Genomic DNA, 9,021 nt, shown 5'->3' with positions numbered 1-9,021 from the left:
CTAACTTTTGACCTAACTCCAACAGGAAGGCCGCTATTTGCCTTTCAAAGTAAGGTGTTCACCCAAAAAAGGCAAAAAAAGGCCGAAACGGAAAATCTAAACCATCATAGGGCGAAGGTCGTATCGGTTAAATTGAGATATACAAAAATAGAGGAGATTGTTTACTACAATAATTTAGAGGGAATTTTTCTTACCTAGTCCAGTTTAATTTTTATTAGCCGTCCAAGCTCCCCACCCCCTAATCGCCTTTTTGGCTCCTGTCATCCATTAACATGGGGAAACGGAAAATTCTCGCCGAAAATCAACGATTTTAAACTCCCCGAACTACTCTTAACTGTTTGCAAACCGTGACTCTCAGCCACAAACCGAGGGCATCGCCACGCCCACGAGACCCTGCCGAACAAGAGGATGTAACATATGTGGGGAAAATTCCAAAACAAGTCCCCAGAATGACGAGTTAAAGTGATAGAGTAACATTCTTTTCGCCCCAGAATTTAATACTGTAGCGGATGGAGCCCAATCTGCCGTTAGTGCCAAACAGCGCCCCCTGGTGTCCACAGTTTACCTCTGACTGCTTCCACACCCACACCATCTGAAAGAGGACAAAAATTCCTACAAAAGTATGGTATTTTTATCCACATACTCCCCCGATTACTATGGATTCAGAGCAGTTGTTCGCAAAGTTCTGGAATTCATCTTCACTCTGTCACACTCTAGCTCTCACACTTAACGATCAAAGTGACGTGCAGCTGCTGTGAAAATCTACAACAGGATTGCGCAATCCTGCTCCGGGGACCGGGGGAGGGGGAGGGGGAGCATCTCAGTGACATTTTCAGGATCACATAGGCCTAGCATGTCCGTTAGCATTTTAACAAACATTATCCGATTGAGCTGAAATTTGGTAGGTGGCCTAATGGGGCCGCTGCGGTCATGAATCACTACATAATTAGCTGGTTTTGAGGCCGTTTTTTTCAAAATAAAACTAATTAAAAAAGTACTGTTTTTTAAACGCTTAAAAAATGATCATTAACTGGTCTAGAGGATCGTGGCCACCCCAACGGGCTTGAGCCACAGTTTACGAAAGGCCAGGCCGCAGGCCTGGCCAACGGCAGCTCTCTTTTGTAATTTGTACACCGCCGACAAAGCCGGGCCTCCTAGGCCCGGCACTCCACCAGGTCACTCTCATGTCCCACACTGACCTCCGTAGGAGGCCTGGCCTGAGGCCATATAATTCATGTCGGTGGAAGTTTTTGAAAAACCGTTATTGTGCCATAAGTGCTGTGTCTTTTACACTAGAATTGAAGTAAGACCACATTCAGGATCGGGGCCATCTGGGGAGTACCCAAGAGACATTTTCAGGCAGCTCGGCTAGCTTGCGGCTTAGCATGCCTGTTACCATGCGAGCAAACATTGTCGGATTGAGCCGAAATTTGGTAGGTAGCCTAATGGGGTTGCCGCGATCACAAATCACTAGCTAATTAGCTGATTTTGACGCAGTTTATTCAAAATAAAAGTCATACAAAATTTTTTTTTTTTTTTATTTATATTTAAGCAAATATTTTGAACCGTTCATAGCCACCCCCCCGACGGGCAATCTCGAGGTCCCGACCAATGCTGCTTGCAGCTTTAATTAGGGACCTCGCCAACGGGTGGGCCCTAGGCCCAGCCAACGGCAGGTCTCTTTTGGATTTCGTCGTCGCCAAAGGTGCGGGCCCTCCGAAGGAGGGCCCGCACTCATCCAGGACCTCCCCTGACCCTCTCACAGTGGCCGCGCCCCCGAAGGGGGCGCGGCCACTACCTGGTGGCGAAATTATATATTGTATTTCGAATGTTTTTTCTTTTTCTTATTATTTTTCCGCTTTCTTTTCCGTTGCGCTCATATTTGACCCCCTAAACACGCTCAAAAACTCACCGAATTTGGATGGCTCGTGAAAAATCGCATAGAGCCGGTGACCATGTCAAAACATTCCATGAAAATCCAAAAATGGCTCTCTAGCGCCACCTAGAAAATTGCAATCGTCCGCCACGGTCTGTAGGAATGTCGTAGAGAAATGTTGCGAATACGAAACTTATTCGTCTACTCGAGCCCTACGACGCACGTGCTCTAACTTTTGACCTAACTCCAACAGGAAGCCGGCTATTTGCCTTTCAATGTAAGGTATTCGCCCAAAAAAGGGAAAAAAAGGCAGAAACGGAAAATTTAACTCCTCATAGGGCGAAGGTCGCATCGGTTAAATTGAGATATACAAAAATAGAGGAGATTGTTTACTACTGAACTCTAGAGGGAAATTTTCTTACCTAGTCCAGTTTAATTTTTATTAGCCGTCCAAGCTCCCCACCCCCTAATCGGCATTTTGGCTCCTGTCATCCATTAACATGGGGAAACGGAAAATTGTCGCCGAAAATCAACGATTTACAACTCCCCGAACTACTCTTAACTGTTTGCAAACCGTGACTCTCAGCCACAAACCGAGGGCATCGCCACGCCCGCGAGACCCTGCCGAACAAGAGGATGTAACATATGTGGGGAAAATTCCAAAACAAGTCCCCAGAATGACGAGTTAAAGCGACACAGTAACATTTTTCTCGTCCGAAATCTTAACACTATAGCGGATGGAGCCAAATCTGCCGTTCCTGCCAAACAGCGCCCCCTGGTGTCCAAAGTTTACCTCCGACTGCTTCCAAGCGTACACCGTCTTAAAGAGGACAAAAATTCCTACAAAAGTATGGTATTTTTATCCACATACTCCCCCGATAAGTATAGATTAAGAGCACTTGTTCGCAAAATCTTTTAATATAATCCTCCCTGTCTCACTCTGACGTCAGAGTGTCCGCGCTCGGTGCAGCTGTGAAATTCTCCACTGTGATTGGTCAGTGCATCACTCCATATATGGGCAGCTTCCTGTAGCTTCAGGCTCATCACTGCTGTGTGATTGACAGCCTGTCATATCCTGCAGTTTGACCTGAGAGTGACCTCACCAGTCATTCTCAGGTCAGGTTACTCTTATGTGACCTGACCTCACTCTCATGTCTCATGTTCTCCTGTCATGAGGACATGCAAAACCTGTACGAGGTCTGGCCTGAGACATGTAATTCATGTCGGTGGAAGTTTGTGAAAAACCTTTATTGCATCATTCACACCTTCGCACACTGCCGACAAAGGCCGGGCCTCCTAGGCCCGGCACTCCACCAGGTCAGTCTCATGTCACACACTGACCTCCGTAGGAGGCCTGGCCTGAGGCCATATAATTCATGTCGGTGGAAGTTTTTGAAAAACCTTTATTGTTCCATAAGTGCAGTGTCATTCACACTAGAATTGAAGCAAGACCAGATTTGGGATCGGGGCAACCTGGGGAGTACCACACTGAGATTTTCAGGTGTATCCGCTAGCTTGCGGCATAGCATGCCCGTTAGCATGCTAGTAATCATTGTTCGATTGAGCTGAAATTTGGTAGGTGGCCTAATGGGGGTGCTGCGGTTACAAATCACTAGCTAATTAGCTGGTTCCGACGCCGTTTTTTCAAAATAAAAGTACTAATTTTTTTTTTTTGCTTAAATAATATTTTTTTTAATTAACCGTTCATAGCCACCCCCCCGACGGGCAATCTCGAGGTCCCGACCAATGCTGCTTGCAGCTTTAATTAGGGACCTCGCCAACGGGTGGGCCCTAGGCCCAGCCAACGGCAGGTCTCTTTTGGATTTCGTCGTCGCCAAAAGTGTGGGGCCTCCGCAGGAGGCCCCACACTCATCCAGAACTCTCCTGACCCCCTCAGAGTGGCCGCGCCCCCGAAGGGGGCGCGGCCACTACCTGGTGGCGAAATTATATATTGTTTTTCGAATGTTTCTTATTATTAGGGACCTCGCCAACGGCTGGGCCCTAGGCCCAGCCAACGGCAGGTCTCTTTTGGATTTCGTCGTCGCCAAAAGTGTGGGGCCTCCGGAGGAGGCCCCACACTCATCCGGTTGCTCTCATGACCCCCTCAGAGTGGCCGACGCCCCCGGAGGGGGCGTCGGCCACTACCTGGTGGCGAAATTCTATATTGTATTTCGAATGTTTCTTCTTCTTATTATTTTTCCGCTTTCTTTTCCGTTGCGCTCATATTTGACCCCCTAGACACGCTCAAAAACTCACCAAATTTGGCAGGCTCGTGAAAAATCGCATAGAGCCGGTGACTATGTCAAAACATTCCATGAAAATCCAAAAATGGCTCTCTAGCGCCACCTAGAAGATTTAAATCGCCCGCCACGGTCCGTAGGAATGTCGTAGAGAAATGTCGCGAATACGAAATTTGTTCGTCTACTCGAGCCCTACGACTCACGCGCTCTAACTTTTGACCTAACTCCAACAGGAAGCCGGCTATTTGCCTTTCAAAGTAAGGTGTTCGCCCAAAAAAGGGAGAAAAAGGCCGAAACGGAAAATCTAAACCATCATAGGGCGAAGGTCGTATCGGTTAAATTGAGATATACAAAAATAGAGGAGATTGTTTACTACAATAATTTAGAGGGAATTTTTCTTACCTAGTCCAGTTTAATTTTTATTAGCCGTCCAAGCTCCCCACCCCCTAATCGCCTTTTTGGCTCCTGTCATCCATTAACATGGGGAAACCGAAAATTCTCCCTCAAAATCAACGATTTTAAACTCCCCGAACTACTCTTAACTGTTTGCGAACCGTGACTCTCAGCCACAAACCGAGGGCATCGCCACGACCGCGAGACCCTGCCGAACAAGAGGATGTAACATATGTGGGAGAAATTCCAAAACAAGTCCCCAGAATGACGAGTTAAAGCGACACAGTAACATTTTTCTCGTCCAAAATCTTAACACTATAGCGGATGGAGCCAAATCTGCCGTTCCTGCCAAACAGCGCCCCCTGGTGTCCAAACTTTACCTCTGACTGCTTCCAAACCCACACAGTATTAAAGACGACAAAAATTCCTACAAAAGTATGGTACTTTTATCCACATACTCCCCCGATAAGTATAGATTAAGAGCAGTTGTTCGCAAAATCTTCTAATATAATCCTCTCTGCCTCACTCTGACGTCAGAGTGTCCACGCTCGGCGCAGCTGTGAAATTCTCCACTGTGATTGGTCAGTGCATCACTCCATATATGGGCAGCTTCCTGTAGCTTCAGGCTCATCACTGCTGTGTGATTGACAGCCTGTCATATCCTGCAGTTTGACCTGAGAGTGACCTCACCAATCATTCTCAGGTCAGGTTACTCTCATGTGACCTGACCTCACTCTCATGTCTCATGTTCTCCTGTCATGAGGACATGCAAAACCTGTACGAGACCTGGCCTGAGGCCCTCACATTCATGTCGGTGGAATTTTGTGAAAAACCTTTATTGCATCATTCACACCTTCGCACACTGCCGACAAAGGCCGGGCCTCCTAGGCCCGGCACTCCACCAGGTCACTCTCATGTCACACACTGACCTCCGTAGGAGGCCTGGCCTGAGGCCATATAATTCATGTAGGTGGAAGTTTTTGAAAAACCTTTATTGTGCCATAAGTGCTGTGTCTTTTACACTAGAATTGAAGTAAGACCAGATTCAGGATCGGGGCCATCTGGGGAGCACCCAACAGACATTTTTAGGCAGCTCGGCTAGCTTGCGGCTTAGCATGCCTGTTAGCATGCGAGGAAACATTGTCTGATTGAGCCGAAATTTGGTAGGTAGCCTAATGGAGTTGCTGCGATCACAAATCACTAGCTAATTAGCTGGTTTTGACGCAGTTTTTTTCAAAATAAGTCATAAATTTTTTTTTTTTTTTTTTTTTTTAATATTTAAGCAAATATTTTGAACCGTTCATAGCCACCCCCCCGACGGGCAATCTCGAGGTCCCGACCAATGCTGCTTGCAGCTTTAATTAGGGACCTCGCCAACGGCTGGGCCCTAGGCCCAGCCAACGGCAGGTCTCTTTTGGATTTCGTCGTCGCCAAAAGTGCGGGCCCTCCGAAGGAGGGCCCGCACTCATCCAGGCCCTCTCCTGACCCTCCCAGAGTGGCCGACGCCCCCGAAGGGGGCGTCGGCCACTACCTGGTGGCGAAATTGTATATTGTATTTCGAATGTTTTTTCTTCTTTTTATTTTTCTGCTTTTTTCTCCGTTAGGCTCTAATTTGACCCCCTAAACACGCTCAAAAACTCACCAAATTTGGCAGGCTCGTGAAAAGTCGCAGCCTTCAGAAGATCATGTCAAAAAATTCCATGAAAATCCAAAAATGCCTCTCTAGCGCCACCTAGAACATTTCAATCGCCCGCCACGGTCCGTAGGAATGTCGTAGAGAAATGTCGCGAATACGAAACTTCTTCGTCTACTCGAGCCCTACGACTCACGCGCTCTAACTTTTGACCTAACTCCAACAGGAAGGCCGCTATTTGCCTTTCAAAGTAAGGTGTTCGCCCAAAAAAGGTAAAAAAAGGCCGAAACGGAAAATCTAAACCATCATAGGGCGAAGGTCGTATCGGTTAAATTGAGATATACAAAAATAGAGGAGATTGTTTACTACAATAATTTAGAGGGAATTTTTCTTACCTAGTCCAGTTTAATTTTTATTAGCCATCCAAGCTCCCCACCCCCTAATCGGCAATTTGGCTCCTGTCATCCATTAACATGGGGAAACGGACAATTCTCGCCGAAAATCAACGATTTTAAACTCCCCGAACTACTCTTAACTGTTTGCAAACCGTGACTCTCAGCCACAAACCGAGGGCATCGCCACGCCCACGAGACCCTGCCGAACAAGAGGATGTAACATATGTGGGGAAAATTCCAAAACAAGTCCCCAGAATGACGAGTTAAAGCGACACAGTAACATTTTTCTCGTCCGAAATCTTAACACTATAGCGGATGGAGCCAAATCTGCCGTTCCTGCCAAACAGCGCCCCCTGGTGTCCAAACTTTACCTCTGACTGCTTCCAAACCCACACAGTATTAAAGACGACAAAAATTCCTACAAAAGTATGGTACTTTTATCCACATACTCCCCCGATAAGTATAGATTAAGAGCAGTTGTTCGCAAAATCTTCTAATATAATCCTCTCTGCCTCACTCTGACGTCAGAGTGTCCGCGCTCGGCGCAGCTGTGAAATTCTCCACTGTGATTGGTCAGTGCATCACTCCATATATGGGCAGCTTCCTGTAGCTTCAGGCTCATCACTGCTGTGTGATTGACAGCCTGTCATATCCTGCAGTTTGACCTGAGAGTGACCTCACCAATCATTCTCAGGTCAGGTTACTCTCATGTGACCTGACCTCACTCTCATGTCTCATGTTCTCCTGTCATGAGGACATGCAAAACCTGTACGAGACCTGGCCTGAGGCCCTCACATTCATGTCGGTGGAAGTTTGTGAAAAACCTTTATGGCATCATTCACACCTTCGCACACCGCCGACAAAGGCCGGGCCTCCTAGGCCCGGCACTCCACCAGGTCACTCTCATGTCACACACTGACCTCCGTAGGAGGCCTGGCCTGAGGCCATATAATTCATGTCGGTGGAAGTTTGTGAAAAACCTTTATTGCATCATTCACACCTTCGCACACCGCCGACAAAGGCCGGGCCTCCTAGGCCCGGCACTCCACCAGGTCACTCTCATGTCACACACTGACCTCCGTAGGAGGCCTGGCCTGAGGCCATATAATTCATGTCGGTGGAAGTTTTTGAAAAACCTTTATTGTTCCATTAGTGCAGTGTCATTCACACTAGAATTAATGTAAGACCAGATTTGGGATCGGGGCAACCTGGGGAGTACCACACTGAGATTTTCCGGTGTATCCGCTAGCTTGCGGCATAGCATGCCCGTTAGCATGCTCGCAAACATTGTCCGATTGAACTGAAATTTGGTAGGTGGCCTAATGGGGGCGCTGCGGTTACGATCCACTAGCTAATTAACTGCTTTTGATGCCATTTTTCACAATAAAAGTCAGAATTTTTTTCAACTTACAAAATTATAACTAACTGCTCTAGAGGATCGTGCCCACCCCGACGGGCACGATCTGTGAGGTGCACCTGCAGTGAAATTCGACATAGTGATTGCGCAATCCATCTATGGCACCTTCCAGCATGTTGCTATGACAACCTGCATTGAGCACTACCACTATTGACCGATGGGCTGACCTGCTGTGACACTTTACAAAAGGCCAGGCCGCAGGTGTCTCACATGAGAGGGCAGGTCACTCTCATGTGACCCATCCTCATTATCATGTCCTCATGAGAATGCGACATGAGATGAGACTGATCACTGACCTGTTCCAACATGTGTTCTGACCAAACATTGTCATGTGTGTATCAGAGCTCAATGAGCTCCTCCTCATCCTCCTCCCACCAGGAAACAGGAAGTGACCAGACATGAGAATGAGACATGAGGACATGAGACTGACTCACCAGGACATGATAATGAGCCATGAGGATGAGAATAAGACATAACATGAGACTGAGATATGAGGACATGAGACTCACCAGGACATGAGACATGACAACTTCACAGCCTTGAGACATGAGAATGGGACATGAGACTGATCACCAACATGTGTGTATCAGAGCTCAATGAGCTCCTCCCACCAGGAAACAGGAAGTGAACAGACATGAGACTGAGACATGAAGACATGAGACTGATCACTAACATGTGTGCATCAGAGCTCAATGAGCTCCTCCCACCAGGAAACAGGAAGTGAACAGACATGAGACTGAGACATGAGGACATGAGACTGATCACTAACATGTGCATCAGAGCTCAATGAGCTCCTCCCACCAGGAAACAGGAAGTGAACAGACATGAGAATGACACATGAGGACATGAGACTGATCACTAACGTGTGTATGAGAGCTCAATGAGCTCCTCCCACCAGGAAACAGGAAGTGAACAGACATGAGAATGACACGAGGACATGAGACTGATCACTAACATGTGTGCATCAGAGCTCAATGAGCTCCTCCCACCAGGAAACAGGAAGTGACACCTTGAAGCTTCAGTTCCAGGGACTCCATGAAGACGTTGAACACACAAACATGTCCATG

The sequence above is a fragment of the Blennius ocellaris genome (assembly GCF_963422515.1).
Source record: "Blennius ocellaris genome assembly, chromosome: 3".
Lineage (NCBI taxonomy): Eukaryota > Metazoa > Chordata > Actinopteri > Blenniiformes > Blenniidae > Blennius > Blennius ocellaris.
Note: the sequence above shows the minus strand (reverse complement) of the source record.